General features: G+C 36.0%; 1 long non-coding RNA gene across 1 annotated transcript; it reads left to right on the forward strand.

Annotated features, from left to right (window-relative positions):
- Positions 1-1,020: 1,020 nt before the first annotated feature.
- LOC147584732 (uncharacterized) lies at positions 1,021-21,067 on the forward strand. The gene is made up of 3 exons (XR_015255932.1): positions 1,021-1,122; positions 7,887-7,945; positions 20,075-21,067. It is a non-coding gene; the product is annotated as an uncharacterized LOC147584732 (long non-coding RNA).
- Positions 21,068-27,081: the final 6,014 nt, after the last annotated feature.

The following is a 27,081-nucleotide window of genomic DNA, read 5'->3' on the forward strand; positions in this document are numbered from 1 at the left end:
TTTCCATTATTTACTATTAATTGCACAAAATCTACATTTGGCTTCCTTCAGGGTTTAGCTACTTTCATTTTTAAAATACTCATGGTACCAATTCAAAAATCACAGCTTTCAAAAAAATGTGATCCTGCTATATCTGTAAAGACTATTTTATGTTATCTTTTGAGATATTGCATGCTTTTAATTCAATGAGAGAATAAGCTCAAGAAATAGTTTTTTTTTTTTTAATTTTTTTTTTCAACGTTTTTTATTTATTTTTGGGACAGAGCGAGACACAGCATGAACGGGGGAGGGGCAGAGAGAGAAGGAGACACAGAATCAGAAACAGGCTCCAGGCTCCGAGCCATCAGCCCAGAGCCTGACACGGGGCTCGAACTCACGGACCGCGATATCGTGACCTGGCTGAAGTCGGACGCTTAACCGACTGCGCCACCCAGACGCCCCAATAAATGGTTTTGATAGTGAAGGTACAATGAGGTCATTTGGGTAGAAACAAAAATAGCAGTTAGTATTTTCAATATATATTAAGCATATGTAAGATTTCACATCTGCTTTTCCTCGCTTGACATTGTAAGATGAAAAATCCCTCATATTATTATCATGTCTCTTTCAATACATTCGTAAGATATTTTTGAAATAATAACTGAATCAGGCACCCCTTTTGCACCACTTCATATTCTTTCTGCCTCAACTGCACTTGTTTCCCAAATGTAAGGGTTCTAATAAACTTTATAAAAGCACAAACTCACAGTGCCTCACATGATGCTCTCACCCTGTGCCTGCCATTCTCAGGCTTCTCTATTTATGATAATGACAGACTCTACTTGGCACTCATGATAGGAGTGGACATAGTACAATATCGAAGCTGGATTGCCCACCAATGCAGTGGCAATGAGGACTTAATTGCTGGTGGTCAGTGAGGTTGTGATAAGCTTTGACATGTAGTGACATCATAATTACTGTGCTTTTGCCTGAGGTTAATTACGATGGCTTGCAGGTGACAGAGGAAGCATCATGAAAGGTAACCGTGGTGATTAAATGACATGGAGACAGTGGCATTTATAAATTGTGCTCTATGCTTATGTCTGCGTTAGAATATGATGGTCAGGAAAGCCAACTACTAAGGTAAGATATTCTGTGAAAAAGGGCAATTTGGAAGGAGACACTCCAAATTGCCTCATTTCTTGCAGGCACAGGCCAAACTGCTTAAAACTGAACCCATTATTTACAAAGCTACAAAGAGCCTCAAAAGAAACTTAATATATAGCCTTGAAAAACCTCCAATATCTAAGTCAGGGCTCTAATGGAGGGGGAAAAAAGTAGATCCAGGAGATTTCGATCCTTCATATAGGACTATTTGACTGGCTGAGCCCAAAACTCATGTGCTCTTCAAATCATCTGAACCTCTCAAGCCAGGAAGAACACTTCACCTTGAGTGACCTCTCTTCTCCCAAAGGCATGACCTCACTGGAGATTTTTTGTTCTGCTCAGATTCTACATTTCTACCCCTAGTGTTTCTGGTCTCATGACAAGGGTAAGGTCTTTGCAGAATCAGAGCTCTGAGAGAAAGAGCCCACATGTTGAAGGAATTTCAGGACCTAACCAAAATGTATCATCAGTAACTCTGTAAATATATTTGGGATTGGATCACGAGGCCGTTGCACCACGAGACAAAGAATTTAAGGCCTGACAGAAGTTTTATGAATGTGGGAGCATGTAAACAGGATTCAGAATCTAGAGGTCTGGCATGGAGACCTAAATTGGTCTTAATGTATTTTTGAATGGCTCTCTGAAACCTCGGAGGGACAATGAAACATGGTGAATTAGGAGAGAGATCCAGATATTTTTGGCAAATTATAAGGTGTACAGGAAGTCTAAAAAATATAAGAATATTAGAATTGAGGGTGCCTGGCTGGCTCAGTTGGTAGAGCATGCAACTCTTGATCTCGGGGTCATGAGTTCAAGCTCCATGTTGGGCATAGAGCTTATGTTAAAAAATAAAGCATATCAGAATTGATTTTTTATGAAAGATCCCATTTGAATAGGCACCATATGAATATGTTCTCTTGTGAGTATTCAGAATATATCCCTGGAGAAATCCAGTATCGAGTACACTAATGGAGGGAATGGAGGAGCTGGCATTTTTGAGAAGCACAGTGGTAACTGACCTTGGTAACCTGGAGTTACCTATAGTAGAGGGTAGAAAGCAAAAACAAAAACACCTTAGCATCCCTATCACTTAACTATCAGAGACAAAGGATCCATGATTGCTATAATAGGCATTAAAGCCACAATGACAATCAGTGTCTACATCCACACAGATCTGCGGCAGTGGCTAATAGATCATGGTATTACTAGGGTCAAGATAGATGAAAGACCAAATAGTTGGTACTCAACTTGTCTAATAAAATACAACTGATAGCTGGTGAGTAGAGGTTGATGTCAGTTTCTATAATGGACAATTGAAGCCCCTCACTAGTTCATTGTCACAGAGTCCTTGAAGCAAAAAGCAGTAAATTCAGAAAGTGACGTGAGGCTTAGGGTAAGATCAGAGTAAGGTTTCGCTGGGTAAAGGAAAATGTCTGGATTATTTAATAACAGGAACAGATTCTGAGCTGACACTGAGAAATAATATAGGTTATGATTAATGCTTCTTGTATGGCTACTAAATAATAAAGTGTTAGCAGAAATCTTCTTTAACAACAAAGACACTATTGAATTTAGTTATTTAGTCAACGGTGACAATTTGATTGGTACTATCAATATATGTCACATCCTTTCAAATGAACAAAATACCAAGAAGCACTGGTATAAAGATTACAGAGTTTTGTCCAATATGGGATCTACTGAAAACGCTTTAAGCTCAAATACAGATAATTTTTTGAATTGAACATACTCAGCACTTTAAATTCATCTAGCTGGAACTTTAAGTATGATTTTATTTATGTTAAAATGAAATACTTGCTTCATTTCAGTACAGAGATTAATGTGTTTTCAGTTCAATTATTTTTCTATGTAGAAAGGATTATACATATTATTTACCTACATAACACTGTTTAATATGTGATAGACTACCACCTAAATGCAATGCATATATGGTATTATACATACAGTGTTATAAATACAGATTAGACATTCTCATCACATTACCCATCTTTTAAAAGTCTCAGTATAACAAGATTTGCTCTAGAGCTACATCGAAAATTTCATGCAGATAGACTATGATAAGTAAGACAGCTACATTTCAAAAGAGATTCATAATGAAGTTATTAGAAAGATGGACAAGAGGATTTTAGGCACAAAAAGTCAACAACATATTTTATCTAGTATATAATATGTTTGTTAGATAGATGCTAGATATGAGCAGTGGAAGAAATTTTCTGAGGAAACTTCATCCCTTGACCTGAAAAACTAGAGTCCCATGTCCTGGAAGGGGGAAGGGTAGAGTAGGCACTAAATTAGACATAAGCTGGAGGCAAGGATGGTGATAAATGGGTATCACCTTAGAATCCTGAGAGCACAACATCCTTGTGGCTTCCAAGACATGAGGGCTGACAGACCAAGAGCACAGTGGCAGAGTACGCAGTCTCCTCTTTCACCTCTTGCCCCAGGGTAACCCCTAGACTCATTGTAATGGATTTGCATGGGGGTTATTACCCACCCTCCATGGAGGAAGGTGGCCATGATGGTTCCGGTATAAACTTTGTAGAGCCAAAAACTCTCCCTCCCCACCTGTGGGAGAAGTGCCCCCAAATGATTGGAAGCAGCCTCCATTAGAGACCACTCTGTCTGTGACACAAGACCCTGATCATGTAAAAGGAAAGAATCCTCTGGGGCTGTCTGCTCTCCCACCTTGTGGGAAAAATTTTTTTAAAAATATTTTTATTTATTTTTGAGCGAGAGAGAGAGACAGAGCATGAGCAGGGGAGGGGCATAGAGAGAGGGAGACACAGAATCTGAAGCAGGCTCCAAGCTCTGAGTGGTCAGCACAGAGCCTGACATGGGGCTCAAACTTGTGGAACATGAGATCATGACCTGAGCTGAAGTCACACTTAGCTCACTGAGCCACGCAGGTGGCCCTGTACTGTCTTTAATAAAACTCTTTTAACTTTGGGGAGCAATCTCTAACTCCTTACTGCGTGAGTGCCAAGAGAGAAGGCACACCCTTTTTGTGCTGACATGTTTACGTAATAATTTTATTTTTCCTTTGAAAATATCTCCTTCAGTAGCAATATTTTTACTTATTAAAAACAAACAAGTTTTAAATAGATAGGTGTTTATACAGCTTTAACTTAAGATTGTATAATTAATCATGTTGTTGAGAATATCAGAAATTTAAAAATAACAGTTTCTAAAAGTTACAAGTATCAATACATTCTTTAGCTCAGATGGAAGACATAAAGGCATTTTTCCTCTTTGCTTAATTTAACTTATTTTTAAAACACTTATTTTCCATTGAACAAGATATTTTACTTTGTTTATTATTTTAAAAACTCAAGTTCATCACTGCAAGCAGTAATAACATTTTGAGAAAGGAATCAACAATTTAACACTTTTAGCTCCTCTTACTACAAAGTAGTTTTTCCATAGAGATGTACATGCAACTTTGCCAACATAGTACATTCCTCAATTCCATAGGCTTTCCCTTGAATCTACTAGTTTCCTAAAATGGAACATGGGCAATGCTTTCGAAGACAAATAGTTCTTTTCCCAAATGGCCCCAAGATGAATTTCGTGAATTAATCATTCAGTAAACAAATATTTACTCACCATCTTCTAAGTATTAGAAAAGCAACTTAGAGTGTAACAGACCAAACTGCTGATTTCAAGAAGTTCATATGTCTTTTAAATAATCTATTAAGACACAGTACTGGGGCTCCTGGGTGGATCAGTCTGTGGAGCGTATGACTTCGGGCTCAGATCATGATCTCACGGTTCAGTTCGTGAGTTTGAGCCCCATGTTGTACTCTGTGCTGACAGCTCAGAGCCTGGAGCCTGCTTTGGATTCTATGTCTCCCTGCTCTCTCTGACCCTCCCCTGCTTGCACTCTGTCTCTCTCTCTCTCTCTCTCAAAAATAAACACTAAAAAAATTTTTAAAGACATAGTGCTAAGTACAGATATATGCTAATAAAAGATAAAATGTAATGTGAGAGAGGGTGACTTGAGTAGCTGCTCTAAAAAGAACAATTACAAATGTCCTGAAAGGTGAGACCACTCCATGTGTTTAAGCACAGAAAAGCCAGGGTGGAGTACAGTGAATGAGAGACCAGGGAGAGAGGTGAGAGAGATACTCTTCACCAATAACACTTTGGGTTTTATTTTAAGTATGATGAAGATCGGCTGGAGAGTTTTAAATTGAAGGGTGGCATGATAAATTCAATCTACAGAAAGAGCAGAGGGACTAGAAGAGGGGAAATAAGAGTCATTAGCTCTCTTTGCATTTCATTAAGCCTTAAATGCTAGTTAGTTATCTAACTGTCTTAGTCTGTTCAGGCTCCTACACCAAAATAACAACAGGGTAGCTTATCAATAGCATAAATTTATGTCCCACAGTTTTGGAAGTTGAAAGTCTAAGCTCAGAGCACCAGCATTGCCTGGTGAGGGGTCCCTTCCAGGTTACAGACTTTCCTTGTGTTCTCACGCAGTAGAAGGGGCAAGGGACTTTCCTTGGGCCTTTTTAATAAGGATACTAATCCCATTTCCTTAAGATCTAATCACCTCCCAAAGGCTCCACCTCCTGATATCCTCACTTTGGGCATCAGTTGTTGTTTTGTTTTGTTTTTTAAATTCATTTATTTATTTTGAGAGAGAGAGAGAGAGCAGGGAGGGGTGTAGGGAGGGAGACAGAGAATCCCAAGCAGGCTTCACATTGTTAGCACAGAGCCTGACTGCTGGGCTTGATCTCATGAACCGTGAGATCATGACCTGAGCTGAAACCAAGAGTCGGACTTTTAACCCACCAAGCCACTCCGGCACCCCTTGGACATTAGGTTTTAACATATAAATTTTGGGAGGACACAAACATTCAGACCATTGCATACTAGAAATGTTCAAATGGTAGGACTAACCTATGGAGAATAATATAACTTATTAGTAAAAATGGAGCAAAAGGTCATGATTAATTAGGAGTAGTGGTAAGTGCTCCTGAACCAATTGCATTTTGCTCAGAAAATATTATCAGTGAAGCTTTGACCTGAAAGTCCCATAAGACTCTCTGAACACTCTACTTAGTTCTAACTGTGGAGAACAAAGAGCCTCAAGGCATTTCATATTTGTGCTTTGCTTGTGAATGAAAATTATACTCACCTCTAAGTGTATTGAATGCCCAACAGAACTTCCCCAAAGATGTGGAACATAATGTAAGTGGTGAAGCCAGATAATAAGGTTGTGAACCAGATTCTTTACAAACCAAGGCTCCAAGAAATTGAATAACTCTCTTTGGTCCTAGGGAAATGCTGATACATTATGAGAGGAGTCTGAAGGATATTTAATGTACTTACTCTTGTTATGGAAATCCTTGACAAATTTTGAAAGCCAGTATTTTTTGAAAGTTGTATAGACGAATAAAAGATTGGTAAAAATATTATACAGATTTATATTTGAAATGAAAAATCAGAAGCCATAGTTGCATATTTCTAAAATATGGATAATGACAGCAGTATTTTAAATCAAGTAACAGAAAACAACAAATATACCCTGGTCCCCCCACCCCATCAAATATTTATAGAAATTAATCATAGAAATGTAGATTTGATATGTTTTGATCATCCCTAGAATTTATCATGTCATTAAATTGATTTCAACATATTTAATTCATGCAATATCATATATATGAAGGAAATTAAAAAAAAGATATGCTTTCTTAATTGATGGCATTAAGCTGAAGGGTATTTTGAACTCTAAAATGGTAAGCAGTTCCAAATCAGAGCACTCTATAGTAAAAATGTGCTGTTGATGCCCATTTGTATGCCTGTTTTGTTGGCTTCATAAGGTGTTTCTCTTGAATTTACAATTGCCAACTTACTTATTTATAACTTTTCCACGCCTTTTAAAGCAATGTGCTACCCCACGAGGTTTGCTGTTTTTAAGCGCAGGTAGATTAAATGTTAAATTAGTCCATCACTAACTATAAAAGAGAATCATACTCACAGTACACGATGTTTTAAGGTCAAAAGCCAGGCACTATGAGACATTTTCAGAAAGATGAGAAACTTTTTCTGTTTATGTTAAAGCTCTTGGGTATCATTTCATATATTCTACAGGTTTCAATAAAGATGGTGTGTGAGTTACCTGTATGGGTTACCTGTGTAAGTTACTGAAGTAAACATTTTTTTTTTTTATGATTTGATACAAAGATCTTTCTTACGGTTTATCTGTAGTTCTATGTTTACCATTCTTATGCCATTGTGAATCTATATATCCTTTATTTCATCGCTCCCTTGGTGCTGCAGCTTATTTTTCAAGTTAAATAAAAACACTAGCAAAGAAACAAAGAAAGTGCTGTAATCTTCTGACCCTCATGCTGACAGTTCCATATATTTTGAAGTAAATAAAGATATGGAATCAGGATTATGAAACAAGCATGCACTTCAGAGAGATGTTTCATAAATTTATTGCTTGACTGTGTAGCACAACTGTCATAGTTTTTGATGGACAAGGACATATATCTGGAAAATGAAACAAAGATAGTGGCTCACTGTAATTCAAAGATAATAACTACCAGAAGATACAATTGTTCAGCAAATGTGAGATTATTGGTTTCCTAGGGATTTATTAATTTGATGTATTTTAATCCATGCCTGCTGTAAAAGAAGAATATTGTCACTCAGATGATGGGGTCTCACTCATTTTGTAAATCGTTCCGATCATCTTTTTCATTTATATCTAGAATTCATCTGCAGTCGGAAAAGGCCTCTGCCACACAGCAGTCAGTCACCTACAATGAATGTAAGAGCCCACGTCCAGGCTTCAAATGTCACCACATTGCCATCTTACTGTGAATGACTGAAATTTACTTCCCGTTGTTAGTGGTGCTGAAAATTGCCATGGGTTTCTACAGTGTATAATGTATTGTCTAAACCGAAAACATTTCCCAGATTGAATTGACCTTTTAGAAAACAGCACTTTCATCCTCAAAATGCAGGACTGTTGCAATATTTTATTTAAAAAGGTTATTTAGTTATAAAACTTGGAGAAAGGGTAAGGAATTAGAACAGAGTCTATCTCTCCATATAATGTATTGCTGTGAATAACCACAAAACAAAGACCACTGATTGCTGACCCACCCAAATGCTACTGAGAATAGTGCACTGGGAAAACCACATATTTCCTGTACCAACAGAAAAAAAGCAATATAAGGAGTGAATGCCTTTTTTATTCTGTACTTTTAATTAGTTCCTCATTTTGTTATCAAAGGGGGAGTGGAACACTGTCAAGCCTGTTGGACTACTCTAAACAGAACACAAGTCTTAGAAAACTTATCCACAAAGCAGGGTACTTCCTCATGGTCCTAACGTGAGAGAGAGGGAGAGGCAGAGAGACAGAGGGGCAGAGAGAGACACACAGAGAGAGAGAAGGCATAATAAAAAACACATAGGAAGAACTATTAAGAATGTGTCAAAAACAATTATTTCACTAGATGGACAAATAAGTAAAGAAGTTTGGCTAACCCAAGTAATTTAAATGAATCCAATTGTATGTGGTTTCCAAAAGAATTTTTAAAATATTTTAAATACACTGAATATTTTAATATTGTTTAACTTGTTTTAACAAGTTAAACTATTATTAAATGCCTTTGAATATTCAGAGGATACTTGAGAACTTCTTAGTACTTTAGTACATTTTAATAAACTTTTGATATTTTATAAACATTTTATAAACATAATGTACTTAGTACATTTTTATAAACTTAACTGATATTGATCATCATAGTGCTAAAATTCCATTGTATTGCATTAGAGTTTCGATTTCAATCTTTTCAAAAGAATGAAAACACTCCCCTGCCTCATTCTTTGGATTGCATTTTGTTTGATCCTGTGCCCTACAGTGTCATGAATGCATTTGCATGACTATTAGGACTCTGGCTGTTATCCCTTTAGAGGCAAGAGTACACAATACCAATGCAAAATTGGTTATAATGCATATTGTTGGATGTTTTTTGGAGGTCATATTACAATATCTTTTTTTTTAAGTTTACTTGTTTATTTTTTTTGGGGGGGGGAGGGGCAAAGAGAAGGAGAAAATCCCAACCAGGCCCTGCACTGTCAGCATGGAGCCCGATTCGGGCCTTGAACTCAGAACCGTGAGATCATGACCTGAACCAAAATCAAGAGTGGGTGGCTTAACCGACTGAGCCACCTGGGGGGCCCCTGGAAGTCATATTACAATATCTATCTAAATTCAATTGGATATATCATTTGAGATAGGCCTTCCACTTATCGAGATTTATTCTATGGAAGTATTCACATGCAAAAAAGATTTGTGTACTAATAAGCTTATTGTAGCACCATACGATTTTAATGGTACCTTCGTGCTATTTAATACTATGGAGCCATTACAAAATAATCAGGTAGATTTATGGATGTTTACATAAAATATTTCTAAGATATATCCTAAAAATATGTATTAAGATATATTTTACATCCATTCCATGGAATACCACTCAGCAATAAGGAGGAATGAACTATTGATGTACACCACAACGTGGAGGAATCTTAAAATAAGTAGCTGAGTGAAAGAAGCCAGGCACAAAAAGAGCGTATACAACATGATTCACTTGTAGAAATGTACAGAAATGTTAATCATTAACATTTATAATGAAAGAAAGTAGAGCAGCAGTTCTGTAGGGTAGTGGGTTGAGGGATTGTAAAGGTTACAAGAAAACTTTTGAGGCTGCTAGAGATGTTCATTTTCCTGATTGTGGTGTGCACATAGGTTAAGACTGATCAAATTGTACTCTCTAAATGTGTGTGATCTACTGTACTTCAATTAAACCTCAGTAAGACTGAAAGCACTATCACATTAAGAAACCTAACACTTTAGGATGTTTAGCTGTAGATGCTTTCCCAGCTCCATTCCAGGAGAGGAGTCTTTGTCACTAAGGAAGCATATACGAAGGAATCTACTGGGTTTGGAAAATCGTATCATGAACCTTATGCATCCTTTAGTTAACTAGAAACTATAAATGATGGTTCAAAGCTTGATCTTGCCTGATAAAATGCATATAGTCAGATCTTGGTGGTAGGAGAGTTACTTATTTAGATCTATGGCTTACTCAGCCGCACAAGATAGGTTATCCTACATTGCTGTAGGAGAGCATGAACATGAATGGGATCTTACTTGGGAAAGCAAGCCCTTAGCTGGAATAGATGGTGTCAATAGTCCTTTTATCAAATGGGGCGGATGTGGTTAGATTATAAAATAGCTTCATAAGTCCCATCAAAGAAATATTTGAATTTGATTATTGTTTGATGAGGCCTCTGAGTTCCCTAGATGTATTTACTAACTATAGATCCTGTTTTTCTAATACTATCAAACTATTCTGTGGCTTTCAAACTTTTTTTTTTAAGCAATAGACCCTTTAATCAAGTGAAATCTCATTCAAAAGATTCACCTCAACCACTGCCTCTGCAATAGATAAATGCAGAATCTTATGACCATATGTTTATTTTTAAGGTTATATTTTTAATCCTTATAATGAATAATACAACTAGAGAATAATGGCCACATAGGACCACACAGGGTTCACGGACTATTGTTGCTGATATGTCACTCATTTCTATATCTTGTTTGAATTGCAGTTTTGAGAAAGCTGATTCATAGAGATAAGTAGTTTCCAATGGTATTTTTTTTATCAGCACTCATTGAAAACTGAATATATTTTTCAATTAAACTGGTCTAGATGCTTGAGAAAATAGTAACACATGCTTGCTTCTAAGTAATTAAATCACTAATACCGAACAACTGATTTCATTATTTACCAGAAAAGTCAAACAAAAAGCACCAAAAATTTACAATCATTCTTAAAATTATCCAATATGAGTGACACAATTCAATGGGCTGTACTTTTATGTGTTATTGCACAACTTTTACTCCATGGTAAGCACACGTAAAGCAGACACAGCTGAGCCTTGCTTAACATTTAACAGTGGTGCATGCATGTTGTAACTGTATTTTTACTTATATAATATTATGAGTTTATTCAAAAAACCTATTGAAATTGAGAAAGAAAAAAAAAGTTGGATCAGAACAGAGTGACAAACTCAATAACCAGCGAAGCAACAAGAAGTTCAAATACACTAATCCAGATGGTAGAAAAGCTGTGGTAGACAGAATTCTAAGATAACCTCCAATAATTCATGCCCTTGTATAATCTCCTTTCCTGAGTATAGATAGAAATTTTCAATTACTTTTAACCAATAGAATATAGCAAAGATAATGGGCTATCAGTGTCACGCTTATGATACATCAAAGTGAAAAGGTTACAGGATATGAGTGGATATCTTTGTGGATATGAGTAATGTCTGACTAATTGACTTTAAGGCAATCAAAAAATTATCCTTGGTGGGCCTGACCCATTCTGAAGAGATCAGAATGCAGACTCTCCTGACAGTTTTGAAGAAAAAAGCCATCACAAGATATCCATCAGCAAGGACTAAGTTCTGCTAACAGCACATGAGCTTGGAAGATGATCTTGAGTGTCACATGAAACCCTAGCCCCATCAGCACCTTGAATTCTAACAAGACCAGAGGGCCATTTGAGCCTTGCTCAGACTCCTGATCTATAGATGTTGTGTGATGATACGATAGGTTTAAACTACAAAACATGTAGTAATTTGTTTTCCATCCAGCAATAGAAAAAATACGTACGTAGACACTGAAATATAGATATTCATAGATATAGATATCAAATATGGGCTTATGCCAAAAAAACATTTCCTTTTTGCAAAGAGAATAATAGTACACGTTTATGTATATATCCATATAAATCTAATATAATGGTCCTCCAACATATTGCTAGAAGAATAAAAATTCTTATAAATCTATAGGATGAGAGATTACATTATTAGATTACTAAAATGACCAGAAAAACCTCCTTTGGAGGATGATTGACAAAGCCAGTTGTGTGATATTTAATTTGCATTATAATCAGTGCTTTTTTACAGAGTTTCAATGAAACTTATAACTCATTCTGTGTATGTATTCTCATAAATTCTCTTTTTCCCATTCTCACCCTCCCTGAAACATATACACACACATATGCATGCACACACACATACACGTGCACACACACACACATTAATTAAATCTTTAGAGGAAAGTGTGAGATAGATGATGATGATGATGATGATGATGATGATGATGATTCACTCCATTTTTTTTTTTTCAGTCACAGAGTTGAATCACTGACATTTAGGCAACTGCCTGAGATCACAGAACATGGAATAGCTGGTATTTAAAGCCAATCAAATACCATATGATCTCACTATATGTGGAATTCAAGAAACAAAACAAACCAGCAAAGGGGAAAAAGAAAGAGAGAGAGAGAGAGAGAGAGAGAGAGAGAGAGAGAGGCAAACCAAGAAGCTGACTCTTAACTATAGAGAACGCACTGATGGTTACCAGGGGGGAGGGTCCGGAGGTGGGGGGGATAGGTGACGGGGATTAGGGAGTGCACTTGCTGAGGGAGCACCAAATGTCTTATGGAAGTGTTGAATCACTATATTGTACATGTGAAACTAACATCACACTGTTAACTAACTGGAGTTTAAATAAACAGTAAAATACTACTACTACTACTACTACTACTAATAATAATAATAATAAAGCCAAACATTCTGCCTTCAAAGTAAAATAAATCTTTATGATTCATACTATTTTTACCTTCTGAATAAACATTTAAAATGTTGAAGAATTTGAAAGTTAATTGTGTTAATTGTGTTCTAACACATTTAATAAAGTGGATGATGGTGAGTACAATTGTTTTAGTCTAAACTTACATTGTAAACTCTAAAGAGTCTGATTTTCTTGACTCCCTTTTAAATTCATACTAACTACAAATGATAATTGATATTCTGGCCCAGTGTTGTCTCTCTAGGTTTGCACTTGGCAAACACAGAATTAAAGACTTGACTGCAAGAAAAAAGAGCAGAGAATAGATCCCTTGTTGGCCTAACTCTTGATCTATACTTAATTTTATACTTAAATTTTCTATGCCCCTCAAAAAAAACATACTGCCCAAAGCACCTCTCATCGTAAAAGCTTTTCAATAGAATTTAGTGGTCCCTAAAAGTCAGCAAATGAAAGCATTAAGACCACCCATGCTTCTCCAATAACATGCTGTTCTTTTAGCCTTTTCCCTATATTGAGGTTGTTTGAAACTGAACCACATAAAACACCAAATGTCATCATGGTGGATACAGAAAGAGAGAGAGAGAAATTAAAATGATCTATTATAAGATCATTTAAAAGCTCTTGTATGGCAAGGGACAGAATATCACTGTCCCTTGACATACAAGATGTGAGAGAGAGGAGTAAGAGAGTTACATCTCCAATTATGTCATTCTATTCTATTCCAGTACTCAAATCCTAAGCCTGTCCTTGTTTCTGGATACAAGTGAAGGAATTTCTGCATGCAATTTTCACAGAGGACATGATAGGTTTTTGAAAAGATTCCATGATATGATAGGTTTGGAAATCTTTTTTCCTAAATAATTATTTCCTAAATAAATGAAATCACATGGTGGGAAATAATCATATCCAAAACGCTTTAGAAATCAAAAGGCACATCAGAGAACACGATTAATTAACTCTTTCAAGCCATTAGTTACCCTGTCACTGTTGAAGTGTTCCAAACAGCATAATCATCTACTCATGTTTCCTTTAGGGACTTGAAAATCAGAGAAGCATTAGTAAATTGAAAGGAAAACAAATTGATAATGATGAAGTACAGCACAAAAAAAAAATGATGAAATGTTAAAAACTAGAGGGCAGTTTCTGTTTTATTCCATACACACAAAAAGGAATTTAAAGTGAAAATTCTAAGTGTTTGGAATCACATTTGACATCCCTTTTACTTCACAAGATGCTATTGTATGTTATATTGTTCAAGACTGCTTATATGCAAAAATCTTTTAAGTACATCTTTGTTAGGCACACTGTTTTGGGTGTTGATGCTTTTATGAGTGTAGGTATTATCTCTCAACAATTTTAAAGCTTTCTAAGGGCAGGGAAAATGGTCTCTGTATCTGTGGTTATCCCAGTACCCTGCACAGGGCTTTGCATACAGAGAAGCTTAATCATTAAGTATGTACCTGTTATTGGCTGGCTTACATTTATCTTCTATATCCATTTGACCTTCCATAGGCACAACATCTGATAACTGGCCTAGCACCTTTATGTTTCAGGAAATTTCAATCCTTAGTATACAGTTCCATCAACTCATAAAAAAGCATTCACATTAAACCAGAACGAGGTATGAACACTTGAATCCTTCCAGTCTGCACTCTCGTGCTTCTGGAGAAATGCTTCTAATCTAAGCTTCTCTAGCAGAGCCCAGGACTCATGTCCAACACCAGCAATATACCCTCTTCCAGACTGTTATGCTCTGCAGTTACCATTAATTTATTTCAAGGCCAGACAATCGTTACTGCTGCAGACAAAAAGGTGCCCATCTTACCGGATAAAAAAACCTTCTAACTTAGTGTAAAGAGTGTGTTTATATTACTGACAAAAAATAATTTCCATTAATGCATCATTTTAACTTGTTTTAATATTTTTATTTAAAAATTACAGAAATTATTTAAAAAGGAATACACACTATCGAATAATTGCAAAGTTAGAAAAATTTTCATAAAGACCACTACCTTTTTCTACTTTATTTGTCTCCTTTTAAATTAGGAGTACGCTAAATCTTAAAGAGAGAAGTGCAGGATGAATATCATTCTGCCTTTCTAGAACCAGATGTAAATCTCTAAACCATAATATTAAGAAGAAAGCTATTTTATAACAAGTTTCAGTGGGGCATACCAAAGTAACATTTAGTTTTCTAAAATTACAAGGATAAATGGGACAAATTTGCATTTCATACAAGAGACACGAAAAAGCAGGGCATTCTGTTGTCTTTTATTCTTCCCACTTTACCCTGAGATATGCTGGCACTTTATTTATGTATTTATTTAATATTTTTTAAAGCTGAAAGACAGCAGTATGAATAAATTTTAAAAAATACAGCAGCCAATGAATTTTATTATAAGGAAGAATTATTTCTGTTTTCTAGAGCTTTTTAAAAAGGTTAGTTAATATTTACAAAGCAAGAGTTTAATGAATTATAGATAACAGGAGAACAGCAATTTAAGTGAAAAAGACCACCAGTTTAGGAGGAACAAGTTCAAGATGAAGCCTCATTCTAGATCAGATAAATAAGCCCAAAGGTAAGTATTCAAAAAGATTGTTGCCTTCATTCCCTTAGAAAATATTTTAATACTCCTATTATTTTCTAAGTCCCAGCCAATCTCTTTTCTAGTATAACATGAATAAAATTTTTCCTTGCTAATTTTACTTCCATTAAATTAAATGCATTCTATCCTTCCTTTCTGCTTCAAAGAATCATTGACACCTATATTAGATGATAAAAGAACTAAGTTGTGCTACTCAAATTTTCACCAACTCTTATTTCTCTCTTATTGGAATTGTAAAAACTCAAATGTTTCTAAAGGAGAAAAAAATACAGTACTTATAATATTTTGGCAGATCAACATTACTAGGATCTATTATTATAATTTTACCACTTGGACCATACCTTGTATCATCCTCACTGCTCTATACAGCTCTGAATAAATGTTCTTATCTCATCTGTGCTCTTCTACCTGTGACCTAGACTGAACTCTCAAATCCCTTATTCTTTCCTAAATTTACATCTGCCTCCTATCCTAATTTTTGACTCTCTCTAGGATGTGGGAAACCTGACAGTAAATCATTTAGCGTCCCTTCAGGGGAATCTCAGACAAGTCTTAAGGAGTCAGGTGGAGATGTACTGCAATAGAGGAGCAAATAATAATATTTAATAATGTACGACTGGGATAGTAAGATAATATTTGAACATAAAGTGACTGGGGGGCAGTCTATCTAAACCATGAATTAACATTTTCCATATCCTCTTCCTGTGTTTATTTGTAGGTTGGCAGAAGCTTCATTATGGAATTGTAGGGGTTTTTTTCTTATTGTTTGATGTAATGTTTTATGAAAACATTACTTTGTAATCAGACTCACAGCTGCATACTATTAATTTATGTAATAAGTAAACATAAGACTATCAAAGCCAAAAATAAATTTATGTATCATATTTAATTGATTTCTTCTGCAACTTACCTATAGCCCTTTAAATTAATAATCCAGATATTAGACCTTCATATCATATTCTAAGACTGAATCAAATGAAGATTTCATTTCACCTCTTTCTCTTACTTCAACATACTCTCTACAAGCCTGTTTCCCAACCTGTGGAATAAGCAAGATAAGATGACAGTTCCCTCTGGAGTGTATCAACACACGCCAGAGCAATAAAAACTCTGATAGCAAAGATTAAGGTTTCTGACCCCAATTGTGGCATCTTAGCTTTTTAGAGAGCCACTGGAGAATGGCTTTGAACCTGCCTTCACTATCTCACTCTCTCTCCTCGGTGCACACGGCGTTCCACAAACATTTTGAAACTACAAAATCTCTCTTTCAGAATGGAGCTCTAGGGATGATTTAAATCTTTTGACCCACTGGCAAATTTCTCCATCCTGGAGGATTAATTGACCGTTCAATCGATAAAGTTTTGAAGACTTGAGGGAAAGTAACAGATGTCCATATGGAGCACATAGAGAGCATATTAAAGGGAAAAATGTAGGTTCTTATTTAAAAGAGGTTACAACTGAATCATGGAAATAAATGATACATACAATCAGAATAGATATGATCATATTAAGAATTAACCAACTGTTGACATATTCATCAATTTCCTGTTGAATTTAAGATACTACGTTAGGTACAAAGGTGGATTAGGCAGACAGCCTTCTTCATGGATCTTTGCATTAGAAATAGGATATGGATAATCATGTATAGGATAGAATATAGTCAATGCTAAGTGGCATAAAAAAGGTATGAGAGGCACATAGCCAGCTCAGTCAGTAGAGCATGCAACTCCTGATCTCAGGGTCATGAGTTCAATGCCCATGTAGGGTACTTAGTTAAAAAAAAAAGTAAGAATTGGCATCATGGAAGATCACAAGAAAAAACAATTATTTTCACAAAGAAAAATCAAGCAAGGCTTCCTAGAGAGAGTAGAATTTGAACAAGATTTGAAGAACTGAAAGAACTTAACTGTGGGATATGGATAAAGAAAAGTCCACTCACAAAGAGAAAACCAAAATGTGGTAGGAATAAAAAGGGCTTGAATGCCAAGAGTTTTATCTTAATTCTGCAGAACAGGATTTCCAAAACTGTTGTGTAGAAGAACAATCAATGTCCGTTGAGATGAAAAATGGATATTCCCTCACAAATAAATACAGGATTCTCTAGAAGAATTACATTGTGAAAGATCAAATACTCTGTAGATCAAGAGATCAACAGGGCTAGGGAACATGGAGCAAAAAGTATTATGATGACCACTACGACCACTGCCACCACCAACATGGTTGTCCCTCCTAAGCAGAAGGTGAATCCAGTGGGCTGTGAGGGTGAGACACTGCTGGGTTACAAGAAAGAAGCCTGAGTGATGCTGTATCTTGGAAAGGTAACCAGCAGTATTTCATATAAAAACCAGAGTAGATTGGGTGATTTTTTTTTCTAAAATAGAGGCTGCATCGTGTCATTTTTCTGATTAATATTTTGCAGTGGCTTCTCAACTCAGAGTAGACCAAAATCCTTATTCTGACCTTTAAGGGTCTAGGTCTTATTTATACTATCTACTGATCTTTGTCACCTGTTCTTTCTCTCTTTCACTGTCTCTCTTTCTCTCAAAAATTCTGCTCCACCCACACTACTCTTTTAACACAGAGAGCACACTTATACTCTGCCCTGCTATTCCTGTTCCAAGCAACACCATCTCTCAGATTTATGCATGTCTCACTCCCTCATTTCCCTCAAGTGTCTGCTCTAATTCCCTTAACTTTATTATAAATAACCACTCCATGGTAACTTTCATCCAACTTTCAATCCTCCTACCCTGCTCAATTTGTATTTACCACTTTTACCACCCTAGACTATATACTATACATCCATGTACTCTACATTTGTTTATGTATTTGCTGTGTTTCCTCCACTAGACTGGCTGTCCCAAGAAAAAAGAGACAGAGCAACTTATACATTCCCAGTACCTAGAATAGTGCCAGGCATGTAGTAGTTACTCAATAAATAGGTATAGAAAGAAGCAAATGGAGAGAAAACTAGAGGTGTGGAGATTGGTTAGAAAGTGTTTTGTAATAGTGAATGTGAAAGACTTTAAGGGCTAAAACTTGAGAACAGAGTAGACAGGAGAAATTAACACTTAACTCCAGTTATTTCAGGCATGGATCATAGTGGAAAGGGACGGGCTGTGAAGGCAGGTGGTTTTTGGTTCACATCCTAGACTCCCAACTTAGTAGTTGTGTGGCCATATGCAAAATGCTTCATCTCTCTGCACCTCAATGTTCTCCCCAATGGAAAAGGGAAAATGCCCCCTTTTCAAATTGCTATAAGTTATACAGATATTGAATGTTTAAAGTATGGCCTTGGTGATAGCATTGATATCTTCCAGTGCCACATATTTCAACATATTTTAAAAATAGGATTAGACGGTTTATCTGTATGGAGTCTCCACATGGAGATTTTTTTAAATACTATTTTTAAATTAAAAAAAAATTAAGTTTATTTATTTAATTTTGAGAGAGAGACAGAGAGAGAGAAAGAGAAAGAGAGAGAAAGAGAGAGAGGAGGGCAGAGAGAGAGGGAAAGAGAGAATCCCAAGCAGGTTCCACACTGTCAGCACAGACCTGATGTGGGGCTTGAACTCACAAACCGTGAGACCATGACCTGAGTGGAAATCAAGAATTGGATGCTTAACCAACTGAGCCACCCAGATGCCCCTCCACAGGGAGATTTTAAGTTGTGCAAAATAATGCATACCCTTTATAACTTTTCTATTGTACAATATTCTTAGTATGGCCCTGTTGCCGTTTTTCACAGGATACTGAAAATAATGTAATAATAAAAACTCCCATTTCTTGGGGCGTTTGGGTGGCTCAGTTAGTTAAGCATCCAACTTCAGCTCAGGTCATGATCTCACAGTTCTTGAGTTTAAGCCCCACATCAGGCTCTCTGCTGTCAGCAAAGAGCCCACTTTGGATCCTCTGTCCCCCCCCTCTCTGCCCCTCCCCTGTTTGTATTCTCTCTCTCTCTCCAAAATAAACATTAAAAAAACTCCTCTTATTTCTTGAACATGCATGATCTGATTTTAATACTGACCAAACATTATGAAGTATATTTATATCTAATATGTTTACTATATTAGAAAGCAGGCTCAGAGTGACAAAGTAATTTGTCCATGGTCACACAGCATATAAATGAAAGAACTGAAATTCCAATTAAAAACTTTTTGGAAAACAAATTCATCTCATGCTGTTCATGCTATTTTCATATACCTACTATGCCACTTTATAGTTCCCAAATTGATAGCATTTCCCCCAAGTGAGGTCTATCTCTGTCTTATAAGAAGTTCTCAAAACTACAGCTTTCCCTTTTCTTACCACGTTTTATACCACATACCTAAAATGGTTATTCATGTTGCCTCTTTCTTTGCAGACTTTTAATGACTGCCTACTACACTTTGATCCAAAAATAAATGTTAGATTATGACCTTTGAGTGTTTACTCCAAATTGTCGTTTCTCCTTCTTATTTACCATCTAAGTTTATGACCCTTGACGCACAGCTCTCCAAACGTTTCTGCAGCTCAGAACCAGTGGCTCTCAAAATGCAGACGGGCTTAAGTAAAGAAGCATAAATTAACATAACTGCAAGATTTTTTTAACTCAAATTTCCAACCTATTTCTTCACAGACATTCCCAGGCCTCGGGCTTCAAGCATGAGTATTTTGGAAACCTCTCCAGCGACTTGGATATACTCCTCACTGCACACCTCATGGCTAGAAGGGACCATCTGGGAGAGGAAGGTTTTTTAGTTTTCTCCTCAGTATCATCTGTGCCTAGCATGATACCCATGTGGTGGTAGCATGAAAGCAAATGATGTCCTCTTTCGCTTGGCAAGAGAGAAACAGAAGAGAGAGAAAGGAAACAAAGCTCTCACCTGTAAGACAGGAAGACTCATTAATGGATGAATTAGAACTAGACTTGAGTCTAAAAGAAAATTTTATGTGCATATACAACTTCAGAAGGGGGGATAGTTTTCTAGGAAATAGCACGCGCAAAATACATACAGATTGAGATAACTATTCCATAAAGAATAGGGAAGAAATTCGTGTGATGGAAAAGTTAACAACACATGTACATTTTATTAATTTAAATAGGCATGTTGGTACCAAGTATAGCTTTTCTGCCATTCCTTTTTCTAGTTCAGATGTAGCATCATGAGATTTGAAGCTGGATGATTCCACATTCTAAATGTTTACAAGCTAAAATACTTTAAAGAAATTCACATTTTTCATGCTACAGTGTATTGATTTCTATCTCAATGAAAGGTAAAACTATTTACTAACTACCTTCTTGCACAAAGCTGATCTTTCTTGTCTTTAGATGATTCTGTATATTTTGTCTGTCTGAATTGGCTCCCACTCACCTGGTCTCTTACTACAGAATTCAGCAAAGGCTTTACCTCCTCAGTAATTTGCCCCTGATCACTGTACCTTGGATTAAAAGTCTCTTATACTGTAATAGCATCACATTATTTACCCCCATTACACTAAATTATATATTGTATTGCAATTATATATTGTAAAGCAATTGCCAGTTCACTTATGTGCCTCAGCCATTAAGCAATACTCTACTTGAGCTTAAGACATTGGTTTTATTAAATCTGAATCACTCATTTTACTACTCAATGCATAGTACTTTCAATTGCAGGCACCAATTTTGAGGAGAGCTCAGTATCCGTAGTTTAAATATCAAACCTAAAATCTTGTTGCCATGGGTTAAAGATAATGGGAATCTTGCTGAAGGAAAATTGTGGGAAATTAGTCCCACTCTGTTAAATAGAGATGTGAGAAAGACATCTCTCTGATGTAGCCATCTGCTTTGATAAAGGAGTTGAGAACATTCTTGAATATATTTTTTAGAAATATAAGAAATAGAATATACAAACAAAATTTTAACGTTCATTCTCAATTTCTACTTATATTTTAATGTTAGCTTTTTTTCAAGGAGCTAAATGTTTTTTTTTTCTTTTCTTATCATAAAACATACATATTCATCTAAATTTATTCAATGTTTATTAAGAAGATATTATGCAGATCGATTGTGAGAGCGCTCATCTTCAGATGAACAATTCTTCCATGTTACAAGAGGATCCAGAAACTCATGAAACAAATTTATACAAATTGTTTGAGATAAAATTTGTCTCAAAAAGAAAATACATTTTTTTCATTTAGTTTAAGAAACAAAACAAGATCAATGAGCCACACGGATACATCATCCTGAGTGTCTCTGAAGGGTGATATGCAAGTTACACACAATGCATTGCTGTCTTTAGGCTTAGTGTTTATTTCTTGACATTTTTCTTTCTGAACAGTTTTAGTTCCCTATTTAATAATACTATTGGAGCCTGTTACAGCATATGGATGTTGAATTAAGTTTGTTTTATTATGGCATCTAATTTGATACAGAGACTTTAAATAAACTTTTATTTATTTTATCAGAGAAAAAGAGGTATAATACAGAGCCTCCCCAGCCACCAAGCCCACCTCCAAGGAAATACTGCGGATTAGTACTCACTTGGTTAAAGTCAATTACAGGGGCAGCAGTTTATATGCAGGAAAGTGCCAAGCTCTAATAAAGGCACTTCCTAGGTATGATAATTATAAAATTAGATGAAAACATTTATTAGGTTCACAGCAAATCCTTTATGAAACAGAAGATACTGGTGCTGAAACACAGCCAGATTTGGTAACAGCATGCAAACAACCTTCAGAGTCAAAAATCATTCAAAAATGTCTAATCCCATAACTGTATCAAAGCTGGCAGGTGCTCACTACACAGAACATTAATTTGGGAGATTTAGAGGGGATTTTAAAGATAACCTTCTGTGCCAAATATGTTAAGAGCAATGTGTCTCAGGATAAAAATACTGAATATTTCATAATCTGTAAGAAGGATGAAGATACAAAATGTGAGCGAGAGGATATTTTCAACCCCTGAGTAAATTATACAGTGTTCATTAGGCTTCTCTGTTTATACTGGTGGTGGGGATCTGTGCAAGAGCATGCAAATAAAATCACAATTGTTTCAGTTTGTATATAATAAAATCACAATAATCAGAAGGGTGGATCACAACCTGAAGGTGTTTCGTGTACAACAGTAAAAGCACAGTCCTAAGAAGTAGTAAGGAACATCTTTGATAAGGACTTTGAAGGGCAATGTTGGTAAAATCCTCTGTTCTTGCATCCTGAGTTTCTCGGCAGTGCATTAAGCTGAGTCCTGTCCTAGCAAGCTTCCCAGTGCTGTGCAAGCCAATTTAAGGATCTTATGTGAAGCCTCCAACACTTACCTGTGTCTTCCAGTGAGTTCTGAATCACTACCTTAATCAACTAAAATTCAGCAAGGGACGAGGTTTATAGAAGAGCGAGAATATATACTGAACCAGAATAAATGACCAAAATACATTTGATCTCACAAAGAAATGTCAAAAGTGACATTAATCTGATTTAAAGTTGTAAGACTTTGTGGATCAAAGGGGTAATGATTTTCTAAAATTATATTATTCTTTAATATATATTCTTGGTTACATGAGCTTGAAAACACCAGATTAAAAATGTCACACAGGAAACCTGCTCAAGAAGGAAGACCTAGGGACAATATAACATTGATTACTGTTCCATGAAAAAGGAGCTAATAGTTTAGAAAATATGTCACGTTGCTTTTTTTAAATGTGGACAAAATATTGTCTCATCAGAAGGACATTAGAAAGAACATGATTACATAAATCAAAGACATTGATAGAAAAGGTATATATGTAACTTTAGTGCTTATTAATCTTCTAATGTTCCCAAAGTAGACCAAGGTGAGTGAGTGCATCCAAAAAAAGTAATCTTTTTATTTAATCAGGCTAATTTGGACTCACTTCTGTGATGTACAATCAATCATATATAAGGTCTTATTTCTATGTCAGCTTTACTTTCTTCCTTTTAAGCCTACGAAGTTTGATCAATTTCTTCAGCCCCGTCTTTGTTAATATTTTCAATTCCATTTTCAATTTCCATTTTTGAACCCACCTAACAAACCAAAGCTGAAGCAATCCAACAGACTGATTTCTTTGTTCCTATACCTGGGCAGTTGAATTCAACTGGAGAAAATCACAAAATCCTCAGAAAATTGCCTCTATAAATTAATGTTCTCTGAGCTCAATAGGACCATTTACCCTGCTCACCAATTCTGTGCTCTGATAAGGTTTTTCTCCATTTTCCATAATATCTAATCAAACCATTTCTTACCTCCTCAAATGCCCTACCCTAATACCTTCCCACTCATTCTCAGCAGAAAATCTTGTCTCCCACTTCGTAGAAATATGAAAACACTCAGATAAGAACTCCTTCAAATTCCTGACACCCCATCTGCAAAAGTGATGATGAATTATAACTAACTTCTTTCTCTCATGATGATAGTACATGTCTCATTTGACTGAAGCTAACTCCTCCACTTGTTCTCTGGATCTCATAAATGCTACCTCAAGAATTTCATTCGTTATTAGACATTATCCTATTTTCCCCCATAAGTTCTCTCTTTATCTACTTGTGTTTTTTGAGAAATCCTCATGTCTTTTCTATTTGTTTTTATACTTCAAGCCTTCTCTAGTTTTATTTCCCTCTCTATTCCCTGGCATTGCCAAGATTCTTGAAAAAGACATCCAAATCCCTATATCTGCTCCCTCTTTTTCCATTTATTGTTCAGATCATGGCAATATCTATCTCATGTCTTAGGCTTCCACGGAACAAGCTTTCAGAAAGATGATTACTGAATTTTTGTTGCGATGAATTCTGAATTTTCATTTGTTATCCAGGGAGTGTTTAATATTGTAAACCACAACCTCCTCATTGAAACCCCAAATATCCTTAGCTTTCTGAATGTGAAGCTCTTCTGGTTCTTCTCCTATCCCCTTCCTTGATTGCTCCTTCTCAGCCTCCTTACGGATTTGTCTTGGATGAACTCCTCTATTCACATGCCATGCTAACCTGTGTGCTGATGGCTACCTTGACAGAGTCTCTGCACCTGTTACTCATTCAGGCCACCTGACTCACTGAACACACTTGTAGCATGGAGTTCTGTATGCTCCCCTATGAAAAGACAAAAGTGGAATGTCTAGATTCATTTCTAATCAGGGATCTTCATTTCATTATCTCCCACAAAATAAATATGTATGCAAGCCTAAAGCCTAAGATTCCTCTGGCAGTATGATTAGAGAGATATTTTGTAGTATTTATCTTGTCTTTGTAAGGTTTGAGTGATAAGCAAAAACTTAAATACTGAAAGCAAAAGTTTAAAATACAAGAAAATACAGGAGAATGACTTCATGATCTCCTGTCAGGGAAGATAATTGAAAGATCTGTTTTAAACTAGGAACATACATTTAAACACTTGTAACTGGAAAAAGATAAGTATCTAGAATTTATAAACTTGTTGAATATATAAGCAAAATAGACCTATCAGGCAAAACATAAAAACATCTTTCAGAGAAAAGACAGGGTAAGATTCAATTGAAGTTTTGAAAGATGGGAGAGGTTTTGGAACAGGCAGAATAATCACTCAAAAACACCCATTCATAATCCCTGAAACCTATGAAAATATTACCTCACATGGCAAAGGGCCTTTGCGGATGTGATTAAGTAAAAGATCCGGAAATCAGACATTATTCCGGATTATTCATGTGTACTCAATGTAATCAGAATCCTTAAGAGTGGAAGAGGAAAGCAAAAGAGAGAATCAGAGGAAAGTATGAATCTGGAAAAAAGGCACAGAGGGACACAGGTGCGTTGGCCTAAAAATGGAGCATAGGGAAATGAGCAAAGCAATGCATGTGACCTTTAAGGTCTGGAAAAGGCAAAGGGACAGATTCTCCCCTTGAGCCTCCAGAAGGAACATGATCCTGACAACACCTTGATTTTAGTCCAGTTAAGACCCAGTTTGGGTTTCTAACATTCAGAGCTTAAAGATAATAAAATCGAATGGTTTTAAGCAAGTTTGTGGTCATTTATTATAGCAGCAAAAGAAACATCCATCTCTTTAGATCTAAATTACCTTGGGGAACTTCTGGAAAGACAAAGAGAAAAAATTACAACAAATGCTGCTGCCATCACCGTCATCACCACCATCACCACCACCACCACTTAATTTTGCGGTTAGCTGTGCAGACATTTTGCAAAAATTGGCCACATAAATTTTGTATTTAAATTCAGAAAATAAATTCATAGGGCCAGACACATTGTTCCTTGTTGACAAATAAGGAAACTCTGATAAGTTAAGAGAATTGTCAATTGTTAGAAGCCACACTGCTGGTTAACTTGTATGTGGCTAAAATTATTTAATAATAAAAATGAATTTCCATTGTGAGATCACTACAGATATGATGATGTGCTTAATCCGTAATGCATTTATAATAGATACATACATTATTATGCATATACTATGTGCTATAATTAATGTTGGTTTGAATATAATTATATATATATAAACATATCATTTTATTGAAGGGCTCCTATATGTTGAGTCAACATTTACATAAAAAATTAATCACAGGTAAAAATTCCTCAAAAAGATGGGTCCTAAGTAAAATTCTCAATTAACTCTATAGGACTAGTCTTCAAACTAGAACCACTGCAGTAAGAGGAAAAGAGGAATTTGCAAATAGTTTTTATTCAACCTATTTTATTTTTTTAATTTTATTAATTTATTTTTTAAAGACAGCAAGAAAGCATGTAAGTGTGAGCAGGGGAGGGGCAGAGCAAAAGGGAGGGAGAATCCCAAGCAGGCTGCAGGCTCCATGCTCATCATAGAACCCAATGTGGGGCTTGATCCCACAAACCGTAAGATCATGACCTGAGCCGAAATCAAGACTCAGAGGCTTAACTGACTGAGCCACGCAGGTGCCCCTTATTCAACCTATTTTAGACATGTATTGAATTATATGTGAATATCAGTTTAGTAATTTGAACTGGAACACTATGGAGCAGGGAGTGTAATCCAGGTATCTGAAATACATGTCTCATTTTTGCATCAGACTCAATCACTATTTTTATTTTGTTCCCCATACAAGTGAAATTTTAGTGAAGTAACGGAGGGAGTAAGAATAAGATTGAGTGAGAGCAGGGCAGGAAGGAGGAAGGGAGGGAAGGAGGAAGGGAGGGAAGGAGAAAGAAAGAGACTGAGAGAGCCCATGTGTGCACTTGTGTGAGCCTAAGAGGGTGAGTTTGGATTGAGGGAGGAAAAACATGGCAACTTCAAGGAGAAAAAAGTTAAGCTATTGGCAATTATTTCTCTATTGCAACATTTATTTTTTAGATTTATAAATATGTCAAATCAAGCAACTGAGGAAACTGGTTTACAAATGCGTAACTCTAAAAAAAAATTAAGATCAAAAGGAGATCAAAAACAGCATTAAAAAGATCAGGTTTAAAATGGTGGATGGAGATCAGCTCTCCATTTCACTGTTATTTAGAATCAATTGAGGTCCAATTTCAACTGAACACAGAAACATGAATTGAGTTTAATGGCATGTATGGAAAAAAAATTTGCCTCAAATACTCTAACAAAAAGATTCCAAGAAAGCAGAAATGCCTATAATGGTGTTAGTGCTGTATGCTTCAAAACTGGAATTGTATGGTAAAAGAGAAAGTATATAAAGA

The sequence above is a fragment of the Puma concolor genome, chromosome A1 (assembly GCF_028749965.1).
Source record: "Puma concolor isolate L17-30 chromosome A1, mPumCon1.1.hap2, whole genome shotgun sequence".
In the NCBI taxonomy this organism is placed as follows: Eukaryota; Metazoa; Chordata; class Mammalia; order Carnivora; family Felidae; genus Puma; species Puma concolor.